The sequence below is a fragment of the Balaenoptera borealis genome (assembly GCF_965194805.1).
Source record: "Balaenoptera borealis genome assembly, chromosome: 8".
NCBI lineage: Eukaryota > Metazoa > Chordata > Mammalia > Artiodactyla > Balaenopteridae > Balaenoptera > Balaenoptera borealis.
The window spans coordinates 77,268,732-77,286,415 of record NC_138865.1 but is presented as its reverse complement, the minus strand read 5'-3'; the positions used below and the strand labels follow the sequence as shown (position 1 = coordinate 77,286,415).

The window sequence follows — 17,684 nt, the reverse complement described above, 5'->3', positions numbered from 1 at the left end:
CGCTTTGTAACTGAATAACAATCTTCTGCATTATTTAGATGCACAGCGACCAAACCAATGATGATAAATGTCCTATTACACTCTAGGCTTATCTGTCTGAACTTGCATGAGAATGATAAGAAAGCACATAGAGAAGGGGGACATGATGGGCTTGCAAACTGTACCATAGGTAAAATGTTCGAGGGAATTGGGGTGTTTATCTTGGGACATTACAGTAATATTTAAGAATCAGAATAACTGTCTTGAAAGTGGGGTTCAATCTTGAAGGAGCTATTGCAGAAATTTAAATGAGGATGATGATGTGAACTGTATTAGGAGGTCTCTACTGCATTCTAAAATAAAAGCAAACATGGTGTTGAAAATTGCATCAACCCATGATACAGTTAAAATTATTCACTGCTTAACTCTATTTGTCTTGAGTAGAGGACAGACCAGAACCAGAACCACTGAGCAAAAGTTAAGAAAGGTATATTTTAGCTTAATATAGGAAAGAGATTTCTATTATTTCTATTTATTAGATCTTTAAACAAATAAGCAAAACAAAAACAGAAGGCAATGACGTCTTAATTCTTCAAAGTGTTTGGGGTTGGGAGAAGTTGGAGGGGTGAGAGGGAGAGTGAGTAAGAGCCTCTTCCTGCCTAGATGCTGGAGGAGTCTTTGTGTCATGGATAGGAATGGGGTGGAGGAGTAGATAGTTTCCAAGGGCCCATCCAACTCTTGTAATTTATGATTCTGTGATTTGAGCGGGGGTCATGGGATGAAGCCTTCATTCTGCAGGTGACTTAATGATGTACACAGACATTCTAGTCTGTTATTCATATTTATGGCATCTGTGTGTCTACTCTCCTATGCCATAGCTGCGACTGTCATTAACATAGACTAGTATTTTATTTCTGCAAGTCTAGCAAAAAAAAGGACATATTAGATGTTTATGCTATTTGCATCCATGGTAAAAGTGTCTCCTTCAGCTCCTAGCTCACAGAATCAGGGATTCATAATCTTTTTTTTACTTTACAGGACAGTCTGGATATCTCATAGAAATTATGAATGCTATTCCCATAAAAATGTACACATTCACCAGTACACAATTTTTGCACACAATTCTAGCAGTATGTGCAACCTCTGAAGCCAAACTGTAGAATCCTAATTAAGAACCTCAGTGTTAGAGATTTTTGGCTGTTTTATTTCAATGAAATGAGCACCAGCAAGAAACAATAGCACAGCTTGAGTTTTTTCACTTGCTCCTTGTAGTTTATTCTGCTCTACAATGCAGCAGGGACCTCAGGTGGTGATCTAGATCATTCTTGTGCTACTTTTTCAGCAGGATTTAGTAGGACTGTACATGTGCTTCCCAGAATACTGTATTGGCAAAACTCCCAAAGAAGATTCCATGATTTAATGCACTTTATTAACTGTAAAAGATTGTTTTCTTTGCTTTGTTTTCAGCTAAAGGAGTCTTTTAGTTGTCTTGTAAAGCATAACTGTCTCAGTTTGAAAGCACACCACTAGACCAGGTACAAGTAAGTTAGTTGGAAAGTGCAGCAAATATTGGTAGAGGAAAGGGAAGTGATACAGGGAAGAAAATAAAGTGAGAGAGTCTGTGGCCAAGCCAGCAAACCTGTGGACAACAGGAGCTAACCACCTACCCTTCAAGTCCACCATGTTGGGAAACTCTGGGAACCTTTGTAGAATACATGTTTCAGAGTTCTCCTACCTAAAAGACAAGAAAGCTGGGGTATATGGAACACAATGCACATCAGTCATTTTTTGAGGGCTGCTGGAGGTGGGTAGGTAGTACTTCTGGCCTATTAATCAGGTAGCAAAGAGGGCCTCAGTGGCCAGAAAAAGTTCTTCTGGAAAATAAATTTAGGCACTGGAGTTGGGAAGTCATACTGGTCTTTCCTGAAGTGGTGAGGTGGGTGTGGATATGGGTGTGGCACCTGGAGCACCTCCTGCAAGAGGTTTTTTTGGCCTTGTGCTTGAAGATTTTTTCAATGCATGTTGGAACAAACTTAATAGTATGTAGAATAAGATGAGTTTGTTAGTCTGATTAAACAATACAAATTAAAAAAAAATTCCTTCTTTACTAAAAGTACCTACTATTGTGACTAGGACTAACTATATTGTTGCTTTATTTTAGTGGAGGTAAATTGGTTTGAAAGATACCTGCAACTCATTTTTGCTCATAAGTTCAACTTGTGTTAAATATTCTTCCAGAGTTTCTATTTCTAGAAAACATGATGGCTATCAGTTTTATGTTCCTCTATTCTTTTGATATATCCTAAGAAAGGAATACTTTTGTCCTCATGGCAGGATGAACTTTGGTTATAAAATGAATTGGGAAGCGTTCCCTCCTCTTCTACTTTTCGGAAAGTCTGTAAAGATACAGCATTAATTCTTTAGATTTTCCTTTGAAATTCACCATCAAAGCCACCTAGGCCTGGGATTTTCTTTGTGGGTTTTTTATTGATTACTAATTCAGCCTCTCTTCTGTTGTTTAGGTCCATTCAGATTATCTATTTCTTCCTGAGTTAGCTTTAGTAGTTTGTATCTTTATAAGAGTTTGTCCACTTCATCTAAGTTATATAATTATTTGGCATACAATTATTCATAGTATTTATTTATAATCCTTTTTTGCTTTTCAGTAAGGTCAGTAGTAATGTCACCTCTCTTATTTCTGATTCTAGTAATTCGAGTTTGTTCTCCCTCTCCCTCTCCCTTCCTCCCTCCTTCTCCCCCTCCTGCCCTCACATCCTTTCTCTCTCCCTCCCCCATTCTGTCAATCTAACTAAAAAGTCAATTTTGTTGATCTTTTTAAAAAAACCCAGCTTTTGGCTTCATTGATTTTTTTCAAATATTTTCTCTATTTCATTAATTTCCACTTTAATCTTTATTATGTCTTTCCTTCACTTGCTTTAGATTTACTGCACTCTTCTTTTTCCCATGTTAGTTTAAGTTATTGATTTAAAATCTTTCTTCTTTCTCAATATAGATATTTACAGCCATAAATTCCCTTTAAGCACTGTTTTAGCTGCATCTCATAATTTTTGGTATGTTTTTATTTTCATTCTTCTCAAAGTATTTTCTGGTTTACTTTTTATTTTTTGACTCATTGATTATTTATGTGTGTTGTTCAATTTCTAATTATTTGTTAGTTTTCTAAAATTTTCCCTGCTTTTGGTTTTTAATTTCATTCCATCGTGGTCAGAGAATATACTTTGTATTTTTTCTATCTTTTTAAGTTCATTAAGGTTTGTTTTATGGTCTAGCATTTCTTAGAGACTGTTTCATGTGCTCTTGAGAAAAACGCATACTCTGTTGTATTGCGTACAGTGTTCTATAGATGTCTGTTTACTTTAGTTGGCTTTTGGTGTTTTTCAAGTCTTCTTTTTCCTTGTTGTTCTTTTGTCTAGCTGTTCTATTTATTATTGAAAGTGAAAATCATCCATTACTGATTTAAATTTTTTTTCTTAAAATATTCCCAGTTCTATTATTTGAGTTGTGATCATAAAATTTGGCTGTAATTTCTCAGGGGATAAAACAACATTAATTAATTCAAAAGTAACTCTTGCACCTTGGTATTCCCATCTTCAAAATGGAATAGTAATCTTTGCACTGCTTATTTTAAATGGATGATATGTGGATTACACCTGAAAATATATATAAAACCATTTTGTAATTACATAGACTGCCACACCAGTGGTTATCAACTGGGGACAATTTTGTCTCGTAAGTGACATTTGGCAGTGTTTGAAGATATTTTTGATCATCACAACTTGGAAGGTGCTACCGGCATCTAGTGGGTGGAGGCCAGGGTTGCTCTTAAATATCTTACAAGGTACAGGACAGCCCTTTTCAACACAGCATTATCTGGCCCAAAATATCAATAGTGCCACTTGTTAAGAAACCCTGTGCTATACATGGGTGATCCAGGTATTGTAAAATAAAGGCTCAGAGAAGATATAAGTGGTATTTATAAAATCATGGAGAGTATGATAAGGGGATATTAAACTTAGTCTCAAACCATGAACGTCTTAAAGAAGGATATTTCCATTTGACCTCAAAAAAAAGTTGAAAAATATATATATACTGAGAAAAAATACATATATTAGGTTTTACATTATACCTGTAATCATAATTAAATGGCTTATGTATGCACAATAAAACTTACAGGTCCTCCATTTTCCCAGAATAACTAGTACAATAATAGTAAAAAAAACACTGGGGGAAAAAGAAGGCATGGATTTAGATTCCTTATACTAAAAACATGTATAAAATTATAAGTATAAATAAAGATTAGCAAGTACATTAAAATAAAATATAAGACCTATTTGTGTGGAGAGATGAAGAATTATCTGCTCAAATCAGGGGATTATGTTACAAAGAGGAAAATGGATATATTGGCAACCTGAAGAGTAGAGCTTGACTAGTTCAAAAAGGCATTTGAACAGGCATCTAAAGCAAACACAATGGGGAAGATATTTGAAAAAGATAACTTCTGCCATGCCATTCTACCAATCATACTTCCTAAAAATAACCACGATTAACATTTTGTGTCTTTCTAGGAAAAAATGGATCTAGTTTTAAAAACTAGTAAATTCACTGAACTTAAAAATACAATTTATATGGGTTTATGTGAGTTCAGGGGAAGATATTTCCATAGTTTATTAAAGGAAACCTGGGATGTTCTGGATGAGACTTTTGACTTTTTAATTATGATACATCAAAAAGAAACTCTGATCTACACAATATTTTTATCAGTTACATTCCCAGAAACAGAATGGAGTTCGAAGCAAGTATACGGCATTTGGATGTCATTATTACTCGGATTATTCTGGTATCTCTGAGTTTATAATGTGTATCCTCAAATATAATTCACTCCTATACTTATTCTGAGAGGACATAAACACAACCACAGGAAAATGGCAATTTCAATTACTAAACCATATCTCTGGTATATTCATTTCAGTTAAATTTCAAACTTAGCTAAGTCTTTCAGGAGCTTTAATGTTTTCAAAAGCTCCTTAGAAAATCTTTCAGGCAAAGGAGAGAGTCACACATTCCAAAGCTGAGCAGTCAATGAAAATGCAGATAATAAGAATTTAGCAAACCATTTGCATGCAGCTGCTTCATTCCTTAGAGAATAATTTTTTCCTACAAGTGGACCTCTTTCTTTTTGGGCTGCATTTTACTGCAGAACACCTCAGGAATAGGCATCATTGACAAGATTTTCAGTACAATGCACCATCCTTGGAACTTTTCAAATAGCTCACCCTTAGTCTTGCATGTGATAAAGATCCATGACTTTCATGGGATTCTTTTTTATGATAGGCCACTAATCACTCTTGATCCTATGATAAATTTAAATACTAACTAATCCACTTTGAATAGGGATTAAGCTTCAGTGTAGGAGGAAAGGGTTCATTAGAATTCATTACATCAATTTGTAATCTGAATGATGCACCTTCTAAATAAGGTACTGCAATTTCTAGTGATTGTTAACTGGGAGCCTAAACATCCTCATTATTAATTAATGAAAAGTGATAAAATCTATAATAATTGAGGGAATGCTTGTGTGCTCCCCTCCTCCCTTAGCTTCTTGAAATATCTAGCAGTTATTATTTTTAAGGCAAACAATGTCAAGATAGAATAATCACCATGGTAGAAGGAAAAATATAACAAACTCAAATTTCTTATGTCAAGGATAATTTGATGTGCATGAAAAATGGAATACATACTGCAGACTTCCTTATTTTGATGTATGCTTTATTCTTGGTGAACTCATTGTTGTCAAATTATTCTACCAATTTGGGATGGAAATCAGATCAGATAATCATCTATCACTGTCTTATATTTTCCATATTTGGAATGATAACATCTAACATTACTGAGCTAAAGTTCAATAATAGCTTTCATACCTGAGTAATATTTCATTCCAAATAATTGTCACTATAGTACAATAATTTAAACTTTGATCTTAGAATATTTAAGCCATGAAATCAAAATGAATTAGACATTTCTCTTTCTCACTTAAAAAATAAATACTTTTGTAAGTAGTCAGTCATTTGAGAACTGAATAAAAAACATGAAATTTCTGGGGTCTCGGTGCCTATGAAAGTATTTCACTCAACTTGAAAAATTAAATCATGATCTTTAATGCAGTGAATTGTCTTAAATTTTAATTTTATACTGCATAGGGTATCATCAAAGTTGATGTTCAGTATTTCTATTCTGCTGAATGTTGTAACTCATTAAAAGTGATTTTTGTTATCAAGATTGATAGTGAAATAATTGGGAATAACTGCATGGTACTTGATGTGTGCTAGACACCATGCTAGTGCTCTATGCAATCAATTCATTTAGTCCTCACAACAGCCTTGTAATGCAGTCATATTAGCAATCTCATTTTATAGGTGAGGAACATGAGACTCAGAGAGTAAGAACAACTTGCCCAAGGTCACACAGAGAGTTAATAGTGGTTCTGGGATTCAAACTTAGCTAATGTGGCACTGGAGTTCATGCTTGTAAATATTTACTCCACTACACTGCCTTATTGATGCTCTATATCTCAGTGATTGTGCTCTCCCAAGGATCCATTTCCTATACATATGGGCATGTTTTCTGACTTCCATAATGGGATAATCTAGTTCCTCTTCTTCAGCTCATGACTGAATTCTTTTTAATCATGTGTCTTGAAAGGAGCCCAGCCCATTCTCATAATCCTAAAGCTGGTATCAATGAAAAATGCCATCATTGCAGGTAATTCCCAGAAAATTTCTTTGAATCTTCTATTTATCGTCTTACTCTTCACTTTGCTTTTTTCACCAGTTAGGTCCTGCCTGACCTCCTAACACGATGTGAACATCATTCTCACATCACGAATTTGGTGATAGATTTTGACTTCTCTGATTTTTGTCCCTAGTTCCTCCGTAGACCATAGCTTGTATACTCATCTCTGCATTTTCTGCTCCTGGTCTTATACAGTATTTTTATTCCCCATATCTTCCTTGGTTTATTTTATACATATGTCAATCAAGACTGAAATTTCAGTGCCTTAACAATAAAGGCCTTCCTCCTTCTTTCAGCCTTGCTATCAGGAGCAGGTGGTTTCCAAGGTCTCCATGATAGGGGAAGATAGGGATGATGGGACAAGCTGACTCTTAACTGTCTTAGCCCCAAAATGGCACATGTTCTGGTCAGAACTAGTCTATGGTCCCAACTTAATTGCAAGGGAGACTGGGAAACATAGGGGAGCACATGGAATATCTGGTGAGCTTTAATAATCTTTCCTAGAATACATTAAGATCTCAAAAGTTTTTGATATATAACTTACAAAATTGTCTTTTGGTTTTATCCTGAGAACGAGTTTACAACCTGCTTAAGAGGACCATATATTATTAAAAGTCCAGAATACTGTAATATTCTTTAATGGTAATATTATAATGATATTTTGCAATACTAGTAATGTACATTAGAGGACTCCAAGTGCCATTTGGTTTTAAGTCCATGAGGAGATGAAGAAAAAAAAAAATTAAGAAAAAAAATCTCTAGTGTGTTGCAAATCCTCTCTCAATTTCTCTGGCCCTATCATCCATAAATATTATAAAGTGGAGTATGTATATCAGTCAAGATAATTCCTGTAAGAGTATTTTACAGATGAAAACAACAAAACTATGTTATTGTCTTGGTGTTATGGGGGATCTCTTGTTTATAGGATTCTAAGGTGAACAAGCTGTATCGAATTGTCCAAGCTTACATAACTATTTTCCAAAGAAGAATGGAAGAGACACTTCAGTTTGGAAGCCCTTTGTAAAAAGGTAAAATTATTAATATGCACATATGTTTGCATCATTGTAAGATAATGAGAGTGAACATTTATATAAGGAAAAATGAGGTTACTTCCCTTGAAAGAATAAATAATGTCCTTGTGAAAACTGTTTGACCCTAGAGAGGAACAAAACTAAATTTTTTTTTTTAAAATCTTTATTGGAGTATAATTGCTTTACAATGTGTGTTACTTTCTGCTGTATAACAAAGTGAATCAGCTATACGTATACATATATCCCCGTATCTCCTCCCTCTGGCATTTCCCTCCCACCCTCCCCATCCCACCCCTCTAGGTGGACACAAAGCACCGAGCTGAGATCTCTGTGCTATGCGGCTGCTTCCACTAGCTATCTATTTTACATTTGGTAGTGTACATATGTCCATGCCACTCACTCACGTCGTCCAGCTTACCCTTCCTCCTCTCCGTGTCCTCAATTCCATTCTCTAAGTCTGCATCTTTATTCCTATCCTGCCCCTAGGTTCTTCAGAACCATTTTTTTTTTTTTTTTTTTTTTTAGATTCCATATATATGTGTTAGCATAGGGTATTTGTTTTTCTCTTTCTGACTTACTTCACTCTGTATGACAGACTCTCACTACAAATAACTCAATTTCGTTTCTTTTTATGACTGAGTAATATTTCATTGTATATATGTGCCACGTCTTCTTTATCCATTCATCTGTCGATGGACACTTAGGTTGCTTCCATGTCCTGGCTATTGTAAATAGTGCTGCAATGAACATTGTGATACATGACTCTTTTTGAATTATGGTTTTCTCAGGGTATACGCCTAGTAGTGGGATTGCTGGGTCGTATGGTAGTTCCATTTTTATTTTTTTAAGGAACCTCCATACTGTTCTCCATAGTGGCTGTATCAATTTACATTCCCACCAACAATGCAAGAGGGTTCCCTTTTCTCCACACCCTCTCCAGCATTTATTGTTCGTAGACTTTTTGATGATGGCCATTCTGACTGGTGTGAGGTGCTACCTCATTGTAGTTTTGATTTGCATTTCTCTAATGATCAGTGATGTGGAGCATCCTTTCATGTGTTTGTTGGCAATCTGTATATCTTCTTTGGAGAAATGTCTATTTAGGTCCTCTGCACATTTTTGGATTGGGTTTTTTGTTTTTTTGATATTGAGCTACATGAGCTGCTTGTATATTTTGGAGATTAATCCTTTGTCAGTTGCTCCGTTTGCAAATATTTTCTCCCATTCTGAGGGTTGTTTTTTCGTCTTGTTTATGGTTTCCTTTGCTGTGCAAAAGTTTTTAAGTTTCATTAGGCCCCATTTGTTTATGTTTGTTTTTATTTCCATTTCTCTAGGAGGTGGGTCAAAAAGAATCTTGCAGTGATTTATGTCATAGAGTGTTCTTCCTATGTTTTCCTCTAAGAGTTTTATAGTGTCTGGCCTTACATTTAGGTCTTTAATCCATTTTGAGTTTATTTTTGTGTATGGCGTTAGAGAGTGTTCTAATTTCATTCTTTTACATGTAGCTGTCCAGTTTTCCCAGCACCACTTATTGAAGAGGCTGTCTTTTCTCCATTGTTTATTCTTGCCTCCTTTATCAAAGATAAGGTGACCATATGTGCGTGGGTTTATCTTTGGGCTTTCTATCCTGTTCCATTGATTGATATTTCTGTTTTTGTGCCAGTACCATATTGGCTTGATTACTGTAGCTTTGTAGTACAGTCTGAAGTCAGGGAGCCTGATTCCTCCAGCTCTGTTTTCTTTCTCAAGATTGCTTTGGCTATTCGGGGTCTTTTGTGTTTCCATAAAAATTGTGAAAAATGTGAAAAATGTCATTGGTAGTTTGATAGGGATTGCACTGAATCTGTAGATTGCTTTGGGTAGTAGAGTCATTTTCACAACGTTGATTCTTCCAATCCAAGAACATGGTATATCTCTCCATCTGTTTGTATCATCTTTAATTTCTTTCATCAGCGTCTTGTAGTTTTCTGCATACAGGTCTTTTGTGTCCTTAGGTAGGTTTATTCCTCGGTATTTTATTCTTTTTGTTGCAGTGGTAAATGGGAGTGTTTCCTTAATTTCTCTTTCAGAGTTTTCATCATTAGTTTATACGAATGCAAGAGATTTCTTGCATTAATTTTGTATCCTGCTACTTTACTAAATTCATTGATTAGCTCTAGTAGTTTTCTGGTAGCATGTTTAGGATTCTCTATGTATAGTATCATGTCATCTGCAAACAGTGACAGTTTTACTTCTTCTTTTCCGATTTGGATTCCTTTTATTTCTTTTTCTTCTCTGACTGCTGTGGCTAAAACTTTGACAACTATGTTGAATAATAGCAGTGAGAGTGGGCAACCTTGTCTTATTCCTGATCTTAGAGGAAATGGTTTCAGTTTTTCACCACTGAGAACGATGTTGGCTGTGGGTTTGTCATATATGGCCTTTATTATGTTGAGGTAAGTTCCTTGTATGCCTACTTTCTGGAGGGTTTTTATCATAAATGGATGTTGAATTTTGTCAAAAGCCTTTTCTGCATCTATTGAGATGATCATATAGTTTTTCTCCTTCAATTTGTTAATATGGTGTATCACATTGATTTGTGTATATTGAAGAATCCTTGCATTCCTGGGATAAACCCCACTTGATCATGGTGCATGATCCTTTTAATGTGCTGTTGGATTCTGTTTGCTAGTATTTTGTTGAGGATTTTTGCATCTATGTTCATCAGTGATATCGGTCTGTTGTTTTCTTTTTTTTGTGAAATCTTTGTCTGGTTTTGGTACCAGGGTGATGCTGGCCTTGTAGAATGAGTTTAAAATTTTTTTTAACTTGGTAAGAGACAGCTGTCTTATAGATCTCCAGCTTGAAACTTCCTTTATATCATCTCTGAATATCTAAAACCTTCACATAGTGACTTTGATCTGAAGTTCTCAAATTTATATTGACCTCTACATGAATATTTTATATTCTCAGATTAAATGATATCACTAGCCAAGAGTATGATTTCTATTCTTGTCACCACATCAAGTGAAACAGCAATAATGGATACTGGATAGGAAAACAAATAATGTAATTATGGATTACTGGCACTTGATATAAGGAAAAAAACTCAAATTGGTCAATTACTTGTCCAAATACTTGTCCACTTGTATGATTTCTTCAAATCATATGATCTGCTTGTAGAACAATTTTAATGAATCAATATTTGCAAAACTCCTAGAAGAATGACTACTTTAATAGTAAGAAAAATATCAACATAATAATAATAATAAGCTTCCGATTTTTAAAAATTTTCCTTCTTTTTGATTTTCTTTTTTTTTTAAAAGTCTTTATTGAATTTGTTACAATATTGCTTCTGTTTTATGTTGTTTTTAGTTTTTTGGCCCCAAGGCATGTGGGATCTTAGTTCCCCCACCAGGGATCGAACCCACACCCCCTGCATTGGAAGGTGAAGTCCCAGCCACTGGATCACCAGGGAAATCCCTTGATTTTCTTCTTTTATTTTTAATATTTTTAAGATGAATTTTTTGATAGTGACATTATCCATGGTGGGCTTTAATTTTGGTTTTAGCTACTGTTGATAGAATGTATAACGTGTTTATGGAAAGTAGGTTTTACACATAACCAAATCATTATGCTAATTACATATGCTGTTTTATTTTACTGAGAAATTAGGAGCAATATAATGTTTGCCACATTTTTTCTATCATTGGTAGACTAAGCTTAAGCTATTAATGCTTTTAAAAAGTTTGCATCAAAATATTATTGTGAAAATTAAAGAGGGTGGCAAGATTACATTTTTGCCACTAATTATGCAAATGAGCTCAGCAGGAGACAGCTTACCCAAAGTCAGGCATTCCATGGATTCACACTGACCTTCCTGCAAGAACTTCAAGGGCTGAATGCAAATACCTTCACTGCCCTGAAATTTGTCTCAGTCAAATCCCTTCTTTCAAATCCTGCACAATAGAAGTCTTGGGTCCCCACCAAGTCCTTGTTTACATACTTAAGCAGATTTTCTTTCCTTTCTTTCGCTTTGGAAAAAAACTGGTCCTGCCTTTTGGGATCTATGTTACCCATCCCTGTGCAGAGGCTGCTGATCTTTCTGGTTGAAAGTTAGTGAGGATACTACTTTGTATAGAAAATGACAGATACAGCACTAAATTATCAGGCATAAAATGGCTATGGATCTTCTCCATTAACTACAGTACAGGGGTAATTTTCAAATCACCAGAAAGGAAAATCTTGTTGACTGTGATTTAGCAATTTATGGATACTTATTTAGGTTGATTAATATCGGAAAGACAGACTCTATAGAACATGACCAATGTCAAGATCAGAGTTTGCAAACTGATGGCCTGTAGATATGCTTTATTTGGTTAGAAGCTGTGCTTTGACCACATCCACATGTTTGGTTTTACCTTGTTTTAAAATATTAGTTGCCTACATTAAAAACAAGAAACAGGATATAAAGGTTCAGATGTAAGTGTCTCTTCAAAAATCAGAGGCTGTAGCGACACTGGACCTACATTCCTTGCATTCAACTATAGGAGCCTAGAGTCTTAAGATTAAGACACATGTTCTTTAGCTCACAGTTCCTTTGCTTCCTGTTCCCAACTCTCAACTGTCTTATCAGACCTGCTTCTCTCACTGACATGATCAGGCTGCCTCTGTAGCACAGACATTTTTGATCCCATAAACCAAGTTATTCTTATTCTAAGGTAGTCTTATTACCATTTACGTCAGAGTTACCTGGGGTGCTCACTGAATTTGCAGATTTCTGGCCTCAAATTTCTAGGCCTTTATTGAATTTGAATCTTTGTTATCAGAGTGGAAAATCTGCATGTGAACAAGTTCCTCAGAGGCATCCAAGGTATATCAAAATTTGCAAACCACTAATAGAGTTCCCTGGGTATTTACTAGAGGTGCATATGTAAATCTCTCAGTGATTGCTTTTACAAACTATACAACCCAGATTCCTTACCCAATACTCCTTTTACCCCCATTTTCCTTCTGCACTGTTAAATTTTTAAATATATATATATTAGTTTTTATAGTTTTAAATATATATATTTATTAGTTCAAAATATATATACATTAGTTTTTATATTAGTTTTACATATTAGTTTAATATATATATATATATTAGCTTTTATATATTAGTTTTGATATATATATATCATATGACTCAGGAAAAGGAATTGTCCCTATAAATATAGGATTTAGACCAAGACAATTTTTAACATGTTTTTCCCCTAAGTGTTCTCTCTTGGTAGAGAAGATACATCCATCTGCTGCATTCTTGGGCAAACAAGATCTGGAAAGGGTGGAGTTGCTGGGCATTCCCCATGTATTCCTGAACTCTTTTCATTTACTTCTTTTTTTTCCAGTATTAGCTTTGTATCTTTCCCTGCTGGGAAATTAGTGTGTTTGCTTGTCTTATAATTTTAGAGCAGTTCTACATTAGCTTATACTAAATTTCTTACAAGACACAGAAGTCTTTTTTATTTGTCCTTTTTGTTCTTTTTCCTTTGTCCAACAAGATTAAATGCTAGAAAAAGCTTTGCTCACCATGTGGAACTGCACTTTTTAAAAGCTAGATATTGAAGGTTATATAATTATTGTGTTTCACTTTTCACTTAGGTGACCAAGAATTTCAAAATCAAATTTATAACTCAAATTTAATAATTGTATAGCTCTCTGTAGCTACAGTATCTGCATTTTAGCTTCAACATTTGGAATCATTTATTCTGATCTTTAATGTATTATTTATTTCAAAGGGTCAGTTCAAAAGACTTTGAATGAAATTAGGCGTCCAAATGCAAATAAACTATATTAAGAAGCCTGACTGATTTTCTTCAAGCAAATATAAGGTTTTAAGCTAATGGACATCTTTATAATTCATTTAAACTCATGGTCTTTTTTGAATACCAACCAATCATCATTCTAAACAAATAAATTTTTAAAATCAAAGTTCAATTTATGTATTGTGAAATGCACTGATCTAAAGTGTATAGTTCCATGTGACAAATGCACATATTATATATTTAACTCATACCACTATCAAGAAACAAAATATCAATATTTCCATCATCCCAGAAAGCTCCCTCATTACCCTTCCCAGTTAATCTCCAGTCCCTAGAAACAATTACTTTTAAAATTCTGTTAAAAAACAAAATTCAACTGAGGAAATTTGAAAGATCTTATTGGCTTTTCAGCAATTCATGAATCAGGCAGCAGCCAATCTAGCAGATAGAAAGGAGCTCTGAGGAGCTGTACAGAATAAAGACTTTTATAGGCAGAAGGGAGCAGGAACAAGGAAGCTATACTAAACAAAAAAGCAGCTTGGTTATTGCAAGGCCACTTTCCTTTAGGGAATTGCAAGGATCTATCAGGCAGATCACCTCACTAGTGCTGATCAGGTGACTCCTGATTGACTGGTTTAAGATTCCATTTCCAGGAAAGCTGAAACTGTAATTAAGTTAGGTCTCAGTTTGGTGATGTGGGGTTTAGGATAAGTAACTCCATTTTGGGTCTGTTGTCTTGTTTTTAACAATTCCCTCTTTTGATCAGACTCTCAGTCTGAGAGATGTGATCAAAATTTAATGCATTAATGCAATTCCAAGCTTAACTCTCTGGAGTTCTTACTTTTTTTTTTTTTTCCTGAATCTTTTTGCAGTATTTACAGGTCATGACATTGGGTTCACATTCTTTAAGTCAGCCTTTCTTTTTGATCCTTTTCTGACATTCTAGTCTTAGGGAGATCATTTGCTTTGTGGTGGTGGCTGTGAACATGTATTTAAAGGTTTTGAGAGAATACAGCACACCAGGGAGACTACTATGATTATTATAATTAGCATGATAATTCCTAATGTCTGGAGTTCACTTCAGAGCCATGGTCCCTAAGACCCAAACCAATCAGAATAAAATAAGTCAAAGAAAAACCCTATTGAAGGAATCACTTTCTTAAGCCAAACGACTGTTCCGGTGATCTTATGTAACTGACTTTTAGCTTTCCCAGAAATGTCAATCCAAGTGCAGCAAGCAGTGTTGGCCATAGCACAAACATCTCGATGCTCTGCTAAAAGATAATCCTATTATCAAGAACAACTTCAGCCAGAGAGTCTAGGGATTTCTGTTGAGCAGTTATTGCTTTAGCAACAGGTTCTGCAGTATCTTCAAGAGTTGAGATAGTCCTGATCATAGCCTCATTTGCATTTACTTCTAGCCAGGGGAGTAGGGATCTGCCAGTGGAAGCAAATTTTTTTTTTTTTTTTTTTTTTATTTATGGCTGTGTTGGGTCTTCATTTCTGTGCGAGGGCTCTCTCCAGCCGCGGCAAGTGGGGGCCACTCTTCATCGCGGTGCGCAGGCCTTTCACTGTCGTGGCCTCTCTTATTGCGGAGCACAGGCTCCAGATGCGCAGGCTCAGTAGTTGTGGCTCACGGGCCCAGCCGCTCTGCGGCATGTGGGATCTTCCCAGACCAGGGCTCGAACCCGTGTCTCCTGCATTAGCAGGCAGATTCTCAACCACTGCGCCACCAGGGAAGCCCTGGAAGCAAATTTTGAATCATGAATGTCTCCAGATAATTCCAGTTTGAGTCTGTGGCTCAGGACTGGAAAGGTGACAGCCACAGGGGCCAGTAAAACTTAAGGGTCTGTAGACTGCGTACGTAGTTTTATACTGGTTACTCTTGCCTTGTGTACCTTTCTTCGTACAGATTCTGGATGCAAGTTTCCCTGAGTTTGGAGTTGTTAATCAGAGGCAGGAAAATGGACCCACAGGGTTAGGGAGCTTCACACAATAAAGGGCTGAGTTTGTTCCAGAGAAACTAAGGCATTGTAAATCAGGGATTAGTTTGAGATGGGAAGAACTACAGGATCACCAACATCATGGCAAATCCAACAGTTATTTGGAGGTTGGATATATGTGAACATGGCTTTATCTTTCCAGGACAAAGCAAGGCAAAAGGTGAATAAAAGAATCAAAAAGACCTTCACAGTGTAAGAATTAGGAAAAGGATGGACAGAGAGGGAAGGAGGAATGGAAAGAAATGTTCTTGATCCAACACCTTTGGAGGAAGCAGTCTACCTTAATGTTGGCTACTTGGTTCCTAGTCAATTTGATTTTGAAGTCCTGAGCTTTTGCCCAGAACCAGATGTCAGGTGGAGCCTTCTTCAGTTGTGAAATATGACACCTTGTAATTTGGCAGCAGTGTCAGTGGTCAAGAGTACTTGGTAGAGTCCTTTCCATGAATCTCACTTTTGCAAAAGCATAAGAATAAAACAACAACTGTACATAAATGACAAAAGACTTTAAAATGCCCATTGTTAAAGATCTGATGAGAGTTCATTATAACGAAATTGACAAGGAAATTCGGTCATTTCTGTGATATACAACATTTTAAGATAATAAATGGAATTATGACTGATAACATTATACCATGGCATATCAGAGTTCTAGGAATTTCATAACACATATGTTAAACACATGCCTCCATATAAATATAACCTAAGAAGGTTTAGCATCACTTCTTACTTGATATTTTTTCTCATGTAATTTAACATATCAAATAGACCTAATTAGGTTAACATTTTACCATGTGAGAGACAAATCTTTTGAGGTTTTCCAGGGTCCCTCTGGGAAATCTCAAAGTTATTTATTCTGAGGTCAAAAAGACTCCATTTAGAATTTGATTTGGGGAAGTTGTCAAAATGTCTAAGGGTTTGAACATTTGACTAAATCGGATCATAGATCATTATGGAATCATACTTTAACCAAAGTGACAGTAGAAGATATTAAAGGCAAATATAGAAGTTTACATAGTTGTGAGTAAAACTTGGCTCTTTTAATATTGAGAAGACTGGGTTTTCTTAAGTAATTAAAGATGATAAAGACAATGTGAAGTACAGTAAATTATTTTACTAAGTCAATGTGAAGTACAGTAATTTTGCTAAGACACCAAATCTTTGCTGTCCAGGCAGATTACTTAAAAGGTAAAGATACATTCACAACTGCTTATCAAAAGCAGACCAAAAGTCCAATATAACTTTGTCCTTTTAGTAGAGTGAAAACCAAATTCTAATTTTGCACCAGTGTATTTTTGATATCAAAACTCATTAAAAATAAATAAATAAATCCATTCCAATCTTAGCCAGTTTAACCACACGTAAAATTTCCTTCCCAAGATTGCTTTTCCACAAACCTTACACAACTTTTTAGTATCTATTCAGATTTGGCCCTATTTTTGCTGTTGTTGTTGTTATTGTTGCTGTTACTTTTCATTCTGGAATAACCAGTCATTTCATGTTCTTTGCCTACTTTTCATACACAGATTTTTCCTTTCACCCAGACACAAACAGAGATTTTAAAGTTTTTGTATTAAAAATTTAGCTGTCAGGTACAGTAATACAAAACCCACTAGTCTATAAATAATAGTTAAATCCAAATTTTGTTTCTGGCAGTTGAAATAAGTTAAGCTTAACTGTTCAGATGGCTAAAGCTTTTTACTAATATTTAGGGATAAGATACTTAAGATTTTTCATATGCCTAGTTTCCAAATGGACTTTCCTCCTTTTTTTTTTTTCCTTCTGATAAAAATTACTTCCCTGAAGTTTGCATTTCAAAGAGATGGTCTAGATAAGAGTTCCTGGAGTAGACCAGGTAGAACATTTACATTTCAAAGGCACAGGAACAGAATGCAAGATCCTCCAAGAAGGACTTTTGTTTCCTAAGTCCAGAATTTTACAATACCTACAAACCTTTTGAGAAAAATAGGGGAGGTTCTGGGATTGGTAAAAAGGATAGGTAGGCTTTGAATTGCTTCTAAAGCTGCATTTCTGTTCTTGCAAAGATTCAATATGTAAGACTAGGACTGTGTTTTTAA

The 17,684-nt window shown here is 35.3% G+C and overlaps 1 protein-coding gene across 1 annotated transcript in view; it reads right to left on the bottom strand.

The window, feature by feature from the left end:
• The window catches only part of RORB (RAR related orphan receptor B), a 372,186-nt gene extending 355,974 nt beyond the window's left edge, over positions 1-16,212 (bottom strand). The window contains exon 1 of the mRNA XM_082401472.1: positions 16,199-16,212. The gene's annotated coding sequence lies outside the window, so the exon portion shown is untranslated. The remainder of the gene's footprint in view (positions 1-16,198) is intronic.
• Positions 16,213-17,684: the final 1,472 nt, after the last annotated feature.